This window comes from Phaseolus vulgaris, chromosome 8 (genome assembly GCF_000499845.2).
Source record: "Phaseolus vulgaris cultivar G19833 chromosome 8, P. vulgaris v2.0, whole genome shotgun sequence".
Classification (NCBI taxonomy): domain Eukaryota; kingdom Viridiplantae; phylum Streptophyta; class Magnoliopsida; order Fabales; family Fabaceae; genus Phaseolus; species Phaseolus vulgaris.
In genome coordinates this window covers 10,812,245-10,825,061 of record NC_023752.2, presented here as the reverse complement: position 1 = coordinate 10,825,061, position 12,817 = coordinate 10,812,245, and positions in this window count along the sequence as shown.

The following is a 12,817-nucleotide window of genomic DNA, read 5'->3' as shown; positions in this document are numbered from 1 at the left end:
GGCTCCTCTGGATATGGGTTATGCCAAACTTCGGAAGAGAGTTCTCAACACTTATTCTTGGAATGCTTTGTGGCATAGTAGGTGTGGTATTTATATCTTAGATGGATGGGAATTTTGTATGTCCAACATAAGGATTTGAAGTCTCACTTTGTTAACTTTCACCTGGTGCATTTGAGCACCAAGCAAAATGATGTGAGTTGGCATATGAAAAGACACTTTCAAGAATTGGATCAAGATTCTACAAGCAATTCAAGAACACAAATCAAGAAACCCATTTCAAGAACACAAATCAAGAAACCCATGGGAAACCCATTTCAAGAACATGAACCGAATAGAACATCAACAAGTAATTCCAATCGATTAAAACAATAACCAATGACAAACTATTGATTTGAAACATTCAATAGCAACATTTGACCGATTCAAAATCAAGAAAAAGAAACAAAACATGTTTTAGAGTTTTTGATATAGAATGCATATGGAAGAAGAAGATGAAGAGTTGAAGAAACTTATGTGGTTGAAGACAATGGGAGTGATCACGCCACTTGGATGGTGGAAGGCTCCAAGATGAGTGAGAGTGCCGCCACTTGAGGATTCCCAAGACCCACAAAATAAGACAAAGAGAAGGAGAGCAAGTCTCACAAAGAAACCACTCAAATTCAAGAGAGTAACTTCACTTTCAATTTCAATATTCAACTTGTGTTTACAAAAGCAAGGCTCCTCTTTATATAGGAATAGAGGACCGGTCATGAAAAGGTAACAATACATGAAGAGTCACTTGTAAATGAAAAGGCAAGGCATATGAAAAGACAAGGTAAATGCCACCCCTTTTCAAGTCACTTCTTTATTCTAGAAAAGTGATTTTTCCTACTACTTCCCTTTTAATGTTCTACTTTGAAACTATTCTAAAAATATTACAAAAGATATTAATTGGGCTTGGGCCTCATCTTTTGAGAAGACTAATAAGAAGAGCTTTAAATGTTTTGGGCCTTGTCCATTTTTTCTAATGATGAAGTCCTTATTTCCTTGTTGAGATGACTCTTCAAGTATAGCATCATTGGTCATCTTTATGTATTTTTGGGTTACATCATGCTCCCCAAGTTGGAGAGAATTCGACCTCGAATTTAGAACCCCTGCAAATAACATAGTGAGTTTGTATACAAAGAAGATATTTCTAAGATTAGGATGTGCAACAAACTTATGTGCATGAAGCTTGGGGATTTCATATGGGATAATTCTAGATACATGCCATGACTGTAAAGAATGTTTCGGGAAGAGATGATTTTTTTGTAAAAATCATTTTAAAAGTGGGAAACTTTTAGGAGGTATGTCAATAACATCCCTAAACTTTCTTAACAAAAATGTCAAGTATTTAGAATTATGGGGAAATGAAAAAGATAGGGAAGAAGTATACCTAAGCGGTTTAGTGAACAAAGTGAGACCCACATGACTTTCCTCTTCTTTTTCATTTGTGTTTTTATCTTTTGTTGTAATAAGGGCTTGATTTACCGCACTGAACATTATGGTTTTTTTAAGTGGACAATTTGCAGCGATGTGCCCAAAACTTAAATATTTAAAACATTACATTTTTGAGGTTTTGGTGGGTGACTTAGGGGTAGAAGGATTTTGTGTAGAAACCTTTTGGGGAGAAATGGTTTCTTTGAAAAATTTTGAAGGAGAAATTTGAGTAGAAATTTTATTTGCATCCTTCCTAGAAGAGCTATAGAAACCATCATTATGAGTATGTTTGAAAGTTGTTTTCAAAAGGTGTGATTCTACCTTGATGGCTAAGTGAACCACTTCCTTTAAAGAAGAGCACTCATGTAATTTTACCAAATATTTAATTTCTCTTCTTAAACCACTTACAACCCTTTTTATCTTTGACTCTTCATTAACATGAATATTCATTTTAGTCAAAGTTGTTTCTAAATCTTGAAAGTATTCATCTACCGTCCTATGCCTTTGATGAGGCCTTTGGAACTTCAACAAGTGTTCCTTCCTATAAGGAGGAGGAACCTTAGTTTGTTATCCAAAAAGTTTAAAATTGAGTGATCACATTTTTGAACACATATAAAAGAGTTTTCATTGAGAGATAAAATCATTGAATGTTTTCTTGAAAGGTTCTCTCAAAGAATTCAAGTATGCTTGTTCATTGTGTGCCTTGGTCAAGGGTTGAGGTTCTGTCATTGCTAAACCGCAGAAAAGTGTTGTTGTTTTAGGATTCTTGCATCTTCTTTTCAAGTGCTTTCTTTCCTTATTCTTGCTTGTGTAAAGGTGGTTGTATAGACACTTCTTAATAGGATTTCTTGGAGTGTTCTTACTGCTGAAATAGAGTTTTTCAGCATTGTGTATGCCTTATTCTTGAAGGGTCCAAGAACCACAAGGTATTGTAATTGGTTTTGTATTGATTAGTGGATTCCACCTTGGTGTGAGGTGAGATTGGATGTAGCTCTTGATGAGTGAACCAGTATAAACTATGTGTCCATCTTTATTCTCAATCCCTGCATTCGTTTTCTGCATAATTTGATAATTTCCAAGAAAATAAAACTGTTGAATCAAAATTAAATTTGTTCTTTCTTGGCTTGTTCATTCTGTTCTTCAAAGATCCTAAATAAGTTCTTTGTTGTTTGCAAATATCTAAATTTGTGTGTTGGTTGTTTAAAGAGAGTAATAAATCTTTAAACTAACTCTTTTCAAGATTCATATTCTCTTCAAGATCACTTGTTAAAGATTCAGAGTTGAAATTCTGGCTCTCGGTCTCGGGTGAACACCGAATAGGGGGTACTTGTGGAAGGCACTCCGACGCTCAAGTCAGTAAAGCGGGTGATCAGTATTCGGGTAGGTGCACAGTAATAAATGACGTACCTTTCTCCTTGGGATGTGTGTTATTTATATTATTTTAATGGGCTTACCTTATTAGGCCTGATTAGAGGAATGGATCTCACTTATGGGTGTATTACCTAATCCTTAATGACGGATTAGCTTCACTAACCTTGGTTTGAGCGTTAATGGATGTATGGATTGGCCGGTCAGGCCGACCGTGGCGATCTCCCTCGTCTCGATCAAGTTTCCGTGGTCTCGACAAGGTTTTCCCGGTCTCGGTCAGCAAGCCCGAGTCTCGGTCAGGGTGATCGGATCTTCGGTCTCGCCCGTACCAGTACAGTGGTAGCTAATGAACGTGCACCATTTTGAAGAAGATCTTTCCTATTTTTCAAGATTCACCCTACAATATGGTGCAAAAAAAAAGCCAAAATAAACTATTTTAATCCAACTATATAAAAAATAAAAAATCCGATTTAATTTATTGTAATTGATTGTTAATTTTTTTTATTCAACACTTAATAAAAAAAAGTATACGACTTTTAAATGTATAATTTTTAAGTATATAAATTACGCCCCTAATAATTTTACTAGAAAAGAAATCACATTTAGTTAAAAAATTATTATAGTTTAATTTTTTTAATATATTTAAACCTATTATTGTTGTAACTTTAATAAATATATTATAGTTTACAAAATTTAAACATTTTAAACTTACAACAACATTTTGTTTTCATTTATCTACTTCTAGTTCTAATGTAATAACGATTATTATAATGGTATATACTAAAGATCTTGGCACTATTAGAAATAATTAAATATAAATTAATTTTATAAAAAAATAATTAGTTGTTATACTGACTAAATTATATATTATTTTTTAAACTAACAAAATTATTGATATCTAAAAATTTGTGTCTAATTAGCTACCATTTATTTAGATTCTAAAGTTGGTAGCTAAAACTTTCACAGTTAATTAAATAACAATTTAAAAATTATTTACCAGTAATAGAAACTAATTAAGTCTCTAAAATAGTATCTAATATGGTATATATAACAACTAATTATTTTTTGTCTCTAAAATTTATTTTTATTTAATAACTTTCATATAGTGTGTGTCAAATTTATTATATTTTAATGGTCAAAATTAAATAAATAATTTTTTTTACTCTTATTTATGCTTTTTATTGTATACATTTTAATTTTAATAATACAAAAGTAATATTATAATCACAAAAAAGTATAAAATAATTATTTAAAATAATACATTAATAAAGTAATGATTCAATACTATATATAATACGTAATATTATGTTAATAAAATAAAATTATAATTATTAATAATAAAATCAAAGTAAGAAAGTCTTAAGATATAAAAAAAATATAGAATCATAAAAAAAGATTATTAAATAGAAACGAATTTTAGAGACAAAAAATAATTAGTTGTTATATTAACTAAATTAGATACTACTTTAGATACTACAAAATTATTGGTATCTAAATTTGTTTTTTATTGATTAATAGTTTCTAAATTTGCATCTAATTAGCTACTAAAGTTTTAACTACAATTATTTATATTTTAAATTTAGTTTCTAAAATCTTGGTAGCTAATTCGAATCATTGAACTGAAATTGTATATCATAAGTACAAGTTCGGTACAATCTGGTATAGCTGAAATTTTACATAGCAAGTAAGAATTCAATTATATAGCATTATACAAATCATTTTTCACATACACAATTTCAACATAATTATATTTTTTTCTACTAATTAAAATCGTATGCACCAAATACACTTTTTTAACAAATGTCATCTGCATATAATTTACTCAGAATTTCGTTAAAATTTTTTGAACTCTCCATCTACACCAAATTATAAAATATAAAAAAAAATTATCCATTTATAGTAATATGAAATTAAATTACATCCTTCTAATAATTCACTTTTTATTTTATTTATTTTTTATTAATAAAAATATTCATAGTTTTGTATTTTTTTCATCCAATTGAATATTACCTCATAACTATTAATATTCTTTTTATCATTCTTATGAGTATGATCTTAGTCCCTTTATGGGAATAGGATGCATGTTAGAGTCCACCATGTTCCTTTCTCTATCTACAATCATCTTCAGACACTTCATAACTACTAAAAAACAACAACTGCTCAGGTGTATTTCTTTGGGCTCTAAATATGGAGGAAAATGACTTTTGTGTATGGGATGAAAGTAAAGCTAATTACAATTTTGATGGCTTCCTCAAATAGATGTGGCAGGTTAAAGCATTTACCAATGCTTAGACTAGTGCATGGAGAGTCCTTTTGGATAAAATGCCAACTCATAGCAACTTAAGTAGAAGAGGAGTGGTAGGTTGCTTATCTGAATGTGGGTTATGCCAAACTTCAGAAGAGACTTCTCAACACCTATTCTTGGAATGCTTCGTGGCACAGGTGTGGTCATTATGTCTTAGATGGATGGGAATTTTGAATGCCCAACATAAGGATTTGAAGTCTCACTTTGTTAACTTTCACTTGGTGCATTTCAGAACCAAGCAAATTCTGGTATGGAAAGGTTTGTGGTTGGGAATAGTGAGGGGCGTGTGGGAACAAAGAAATATTGTTATCTTTAAGCAAGGGAAACCTAATGCGCAAGTAATCTTCCATCAGGCACAACCCAGATCCTGACTTTGGATGAAAAACAGGGTATGTGCTTTCAACTTTTCCTTCTTAGATTGGCTCTAAAATCTTGAACTTTGTCGAAAAAGTTGCAGGTGATGATCGGAAGTTTTGTCACCTGTTAAGATTTTGTTCAACACAAGGGGAGTGGAGTTCTATTATGCTTATACAATTTAGAGTGTGAATCATCTCAACGGTAGGGGTTAAGGGTGTATGGTAGTTTTTGTTGCTTTGTAGAGGCTGTATGGTAACTTTGTTGATGATGTTGTTAGTCGGTAAGTTGGGACTGCTAGGATGGGATGTGGATGGAGAGGTTTTATCCTTGAATCCTCTTGTCTGTGTCTTTGCTTTCTTTGCTTCATTAAACATACACCAAAAAACAAAGGGTGCGGTCTTAAGTAAATGGCAAAGAGCATCTGTTGGTAGGGTTTTCTCTATGGGGCCCAGTAAATCTTTGTTTCGGTCTTGTGTGGAGCAGACAACATAAGCTATGATGGTTTCTATTATGGGGACTCTGGAGGCGTGTCGATGTTTTTGAGGGGCATTGGTTATTTGGGATGCGTGTCCTACGGATCAATTACTAGGAAGCTAGTGTTATAACTAGTTTTTGAGGAGGTGCTTTCTGGTTTTAGCTGCCTTTTTTAAGCATTGTACTTCTTTGTTCACAAAGTTCTCCCCTTGGTGGATGATCAATCATTAGTGGTCATCTCCTTCTAAGTTGGATCAAATGTTGTTTGTTTATAGGTGTTGGATATTTGGTTTTCTGCATATTATGACTGGAGGGGAGCTCCTAATCTTTGGCAAAGATGTTATCAGTAATAGTGGTTTTGTTGTTTATACTCTAAAAGGGAGCCAATTTTGGTTGGTGAAGGTGTTGCTCATCCTGTCGCTAAGGCAGACTTTCTTTATGAATTAGAGGTGAAACAAAGTATGTGCAAATTCATCCTCAAGTTCCTTATGCCTTGTCTGTTGGAAGATGCTTATTCTTTAGTTTTGGTAGTCTTCGTGCAGATGAAGGATTTGATGACGGATATATGTATCCAAGGGTACCGTAAAATGTATAGATTAGGATCTTGGAAGTCGTGAGCATTGTCCAAAACGCCAACTCTTGCCTGTAAGGAGAAGTGTTGGTCTGCGTTTTGGATGTTGCAGACCCAACCTAAGTGTAACCAGGGTAATATTGCTAAGGAAACGGTTTTTGTGCAGGTTTTTATGCTTCCTGTCAAAAATGTTTTTTGTACAACATTTGTGCATAATTTGGCAGCAACATTGCAAACTCTGTTTCTCTTTTTGCCTGTGTTTTGTAGTTTTGTCTGCCTCTTACTTTTTTTGCGAATGTTGGTTCTTGTATAAGGGTTAAGACACTCCTAAAGTGTCCCTCTTGATCGATAAAAAAAATATTTGGACACTTCATTTGATGAGTTTAATTAATTTTAAATTATGGTATAACTAATTATTTGGACACTCCCTATCCAAATGTTTAATTATTTTTAATCACTATCCAGATGTTTTCTTGGTCTTATTTTTTTAGCATCTGCAATAGTTTAGTGGATTCGATTCATGTAGATTATCGCAAACCATGATAAGAAAATGAAGTTATTTTTTAAAATAAACATAATTTATTTTCTTTCATGATTGTTATGGTAGTTTGTAGGTTATATAAACTAAAGGACTTTAGTAACTCGTTTTTAGGTTTTATATAAATAATTAACGTTTTAAATTGATCGATTTTGTTAGGTTAAATTAATTGGTAGGCATTCAGGATGATTTATAAGGGTTGGACCACTCTGAAAGTGGCCCATATTTATTTTTTTTTTCTTGTCGATAAAAAAAAACACTTTGTTAATAAAGCCAGTTTTCTATGCAAGTAATGCATATCCCTCTAGCTATACATATCGCAATGCTTCTTTTATTCCTAAAATGAAATTAAATAAAAATACTGAAAGATAACTTTTTTTATCAGTACGAAGTAATAAAATTAAATAGACTCACTCCTTCTATATACATATCAAACCACAATATAACCTCCTACTGTCTACCCAACACTACCAACTAAATTAGAAATAGAAATATCAAGGTTCAACCAAAACTCTTGTATCCTTGTTGTCATTCTTCTCATCATTTTATTCTCTAATAAACTCAATTTTCATGATTCAAGGAATACACTATGATTTCAACAATACATTGGTGAATGGAATTAGGGTGAAAACTAAATCTATCAAAATTTTATTCAAATAAAAACTTATTACTCTATTTTATTTTCGAAATATTTTTAAAAAGATAAATCTGAGAAATTAAAACATTTCTTAATTTAATGTGATTTTTTTAAATATTAATAGGTGAAATATTTAATTTTGAAAAAAAAATTATTGATGAATCATGGTATAAAATTATATCGGTTGATTGAAAAATAATAATTATGATTATAGTAATATTAAATTGATTAAAAATAGATTATTTCTTATTATGATTTTAAAATATAAAAATGTGATGTGAATATGGTTATTACCAGTTTGTATTACTATTTTTGATTTAGTTGGTTTCTAAAATAAAGGGTAATTGATATGAATACATTGAAGATTGTATTAATATTGTTATCAACAACAATAATTTTTCATTATATATATGAATAGTTTTTAGAAGAATTTTAATACACAGAAAACAATTGCTCGTTTTTCCTTCTCTTACTGTTTAAGTTTGATATTGGGTGAGATATAGTGACAGAATAAAATAAAGATGACAATAGTAGCAAAAACACGTTTACCACTCTTTGCTTGCATTTTGGTCATCATTTTATTCTTAGGTAAATTGAGTTTCATTATCGGAGAAACTAAGAAAGTTTGGTTATACTTTTTGTTGTTATAAGTTGCATGCATTAACCATTTTAGATTCAGTTAAAAGTGTATGTGTTGTTGCATGCATGTATTAATGATGAATGTATGTTATTATGGTAGATATTATGTTAGAATAATGTATAATTGGTGTGTGAAGATATAGGTGGAGCAGAATCAACAATGAAGGAGACTGATGTGAAGGATTTAGGTGAATGGATGAGCATGAAAGATATAGAAGAAAATGATGTGTATTGTTGTTCTGATAACCGTGTACGAAATTGCAACCTAGGAACACAGGACGACAAACATTGTAATTCTCTTTGTCTAAACCATCCCTGCGAAAAAGGTGGTCGTTGCAAAGTCTTTGGCCATAAAAATCCAAGACACTTTTGCCATTGTTTATGCTAAATCCATGCAACATATCAGATCAGATGATGAAGATTCTAAATGTCGATATATTATATATATATATATATATATATATATATCTTCACTTTATTTTCATTTATATAAATAAGCCACAAAATGTATAATTTTCATTAATGTATAATTTATAAGAAATAAATTTTCTAAATCAAATTATAATTTTAAACTCTGAAATTTTTTAAAGTGAATTTTGTGAGAGTGGTAGCTAATGAACGTTCACTATTTTGAAGAATATATTTCCTATTTTTCAAGATTCACCCTACAATATGGTAAAAAAACCAAAATAAACTATTTTATTCCCCATAATATGAGACAAATATTTTATAAAAAAAACTATATAAAAAAGTCAAAATCCGATTTAATTTATTGTGATTGATTGTTAAATTTTTTTTTATTCAACTCTTAATAAAAAAAAGTATACGATTTTTAAATGTATAAGTTTTAAGTATATAAATTATGCTCCCAATAATTTTACTAGAAAAAAAAAATCACATTTAATAAGTTAAAAAATTATTATAGTTTATTTTTTTAATATATTTATACCTATTATTATTGCAATTTTAATAAATATACCCACTTCAGGGGTGGTTCAACCCTTATAGAGAGTAGAAAGTTCAAAGACTATCTTTCTATATACATATCAAACCACAATATAACCTCTTACTTCTACCCAACACTACCAACTAAATTAGAAATAGTTTTTAGAAGAATTTTAATACACAAAAAACAATTGCTCGTTTTTTCTTCTCTTACTCTTTGAGTTTGATGTTGGGTGAGATATAGTGATAGAATAAAATAAAGATGACAATAGTAGCAAAAACACGTTTACCACTCCTTGCTTGCATTCTGGTCATCGTTTTATTCTTAGGTAAGATGAGTTTAATTATCGGAGAAACTAAGAAACTTTGGTTCTACTCTTTGTTTGTATAAGTTGCATGCATTAACCATTTGAGATTCAGTTAAAAGTATATGTGTTGTTGCATGCATGTATTAATGATGAATGTATGTGATTATTGTAGATATTGTGTTAGAATAATGTATAATTGGTGTGTGAAAATATAGGTGGAGAAGAATCAACATGAAAGAGAGTGATAGGAAGGAATTAGGTGAATGGATGAGCATAAAAGATATAGAAGAAAAGAATGTGTATTGTTGTTCTGACAACCGTGTACGAAGTTGCAACCCAGGAACAGAGGACGACAAACATTGTAATTCTCTTTATCTAAACCATCCTTGCAAAAAAGGTGGTCGTTGCAAAGTCTTTGGCCATAAAAATTCAAGACACTTTTGCCATTGTTTTTGCTAAATCTATGCAACATATCAGATAAGATGATGACGAAGATTCTAAATCTTGATATATTATATATATCTTCACTTTATGTTCATTTATATAAATCAACCACAAAATGTATAATTTTCATTAATGTATAATTTGTATAAAATGTATTTTCAATATCTAATTATAATCTTACACTCTAGAACTTTGTGAAAGTGAATTTTGTGAGAGTGGGAACTAATGAGCGTGCACCATTTTGAATCCCGAACACATTGAATCAAATTAAAAAAAAATATTAACATAATTTTAAAAACAAAGGTACCTTTAATCATTTTATAAAAACATAGGTGTATCGGTCGGCACCACGAGTTAGGGTGTAATTGGGTCGGCTTCACATTAAGGATCTAAAGGACACCATGGTAAAGTCATCGAAGGGAAGGGTGATGCATAAGACTGAGAAAAAAGTATTATAAACAAAAAAGAAATCGTGAGGTGTGTTTTCCCAACCATGGCAAACTTGGTCGGTGTAGCCGCATATATTACCCATTAGTTCATCCGAGGGTGAAAGGGTTTTAAGAAAGCAAATTTGGATAAAAAATTATCTAAATTGTTGGAATCTCTGAAGCAAGTAGGGATATTTAAGACACGTGGGTCAACCCACTCATAACTCGACCTTCTTACCTCCGATCGACCGAATGGTTCGAGTTACTCATATTTCCCGCACTTCCAAATGTTGTATGGGTAACCTCAGAAGACTCAACATTAACAACACTAACAGATGAACTGGTAGAAGAACACATCACTAACCTGAATAATGTAAGAAGAGTGAAATTAAGTTGGAAGACTCGGCACTCAAAGCATACGTGGTAAACCTTATTAGCAACAAAGAAAGCGTAAACCTTTCCTCAACCAAATGAAGTCCTATTTATAGGAAACTAACGAGGAGAGAGATTATCGTGCATACGTTTCAGAAACGTTAGATCCATATCCATCTAACAATTAGCGCCACTCAGCATACGAAACGACAAACAATCTCAACTATTCGATCCATCTGATTAAACAGAGTCGTGTGAAATGGCAGCTTTACTCTAAAAAGTAAACGTCAAATCTCTGTCAGGCATTTAATACTTCCAACAGTCACATATCACCTCGGGAACTCCAACGGTCATTTCTGAATCCTTAAAAATAAATTTTTCTAGCCTGGGACCAAGTGTACCGATCGATACCGAACGAGCCAATTTCGGTACATCAACTAACCGCCCGAGTCAAATAACACATAAAGGTACATAATAAATAAACAAGTAACAACAATTATGATGGCGTTGAATGAGTCAATTCATTCCTCAAAATATATGGGAAATATCTCCAACATAACAGATAAAACTGATTAAGCTGAAAGAAACATGTTCCTAGTATTAAGGAACCACTATGCATCTCAGTTAACAAATGATATGCGGCCCATAAGGGTCAGGACCCATAAACCAGCACTATAAATAGAGTCGTATGTGGAGAAGTAAGGTACGCTTTTTACATTCTATCATAACACACCTAAACTAGAGTACTCACTTGAGCGTCAAAGTACCTTCTGCAGTTAACCCCCGAACAACCGAGCATCAACATTGAAGGAAGGAGATTAGAAGGAATTTGGAGATCATCGACACATCAGCAATTGTACATCCAGTCATAGGTACTATTTGGACCCTCAGCTTATACATGTACAATAGGAATATGACCAATTGATCTAATCAACCTATCTTCATAAACAAAATCTAATATAAAAGTAGTATGTACAACAATGGTGCGTAGATGCGAAGGAAGTTGTCCATATGACTCAACTTAAAACATAAATACACTACTAGAAAATCATTAAATAGAAATCAATTTTAGAAACAAAAAATAATTACTTGTTATATTAACTAAATTATATACTATCTTAGAGACTAAAAAATTTATTGGTATCTAAATTAGTTTCTATTATTGATAAATAGTTTCTAAATTGGTATCTAATTGTTAAAACTTAGGATACCAATTTAGAAACTATTTATCAATAATAAAAACTAATTTAGATATCTATGTTATTTTTAGTCTCTAAAATAATATTTAATTCAGTGAATATAGCAACTATTTATTTTTTGTGTTTAAAATTGATTTTTGTTTAATGATTTTCTTGTAGTGATATAGTTAAAGAGTAAGAAGATGTCACCTATAAATTTCTTCTCTTGTGACAAGTACATGTATCGCTTACTTTGTCACAATCACCTACTTAGCTTTTTTATGTTTTATTTCCTATTCCTGAATTTATGACAGACATGTAATATGTTCCTTTTGTCCATGGTGTTATCTGGTTTCTTGAAAGAAATCATCATGCAGTGCATATTTGTTGGGGAAGGTTATTTGTTTTGATGTTATAGAAAAATAGAAAGAAACAACAAGAATACAATGTTGTAACATATCAAACTCATACAAAAAGGGCGTTTTCAGAGCTTCAAACCTGCATCTATCAGCAAAAATATGTTCAAGTTTTCTTTGAATCCTAGGTGGAGTGCAATAGCGGGTGAAGAAAGTAGAGAGAAAATTCTTTAGAATCTAAAAGAAATGATAGTGTCTGAAGCAGTTTATCCTTGTATTTCAGCAATTTTTCCCAGACTTAATGTCGTCAAACACAGTCTAAGGATGTGGAAGATGCCGAGTTAGCTACAAAATAATATCGTTCATTCATAGACTTGTGGTGGTTCAATTATGTTGTGGTGGTTCAATTATGTTGATGAAGGATGTATTATGCATGATC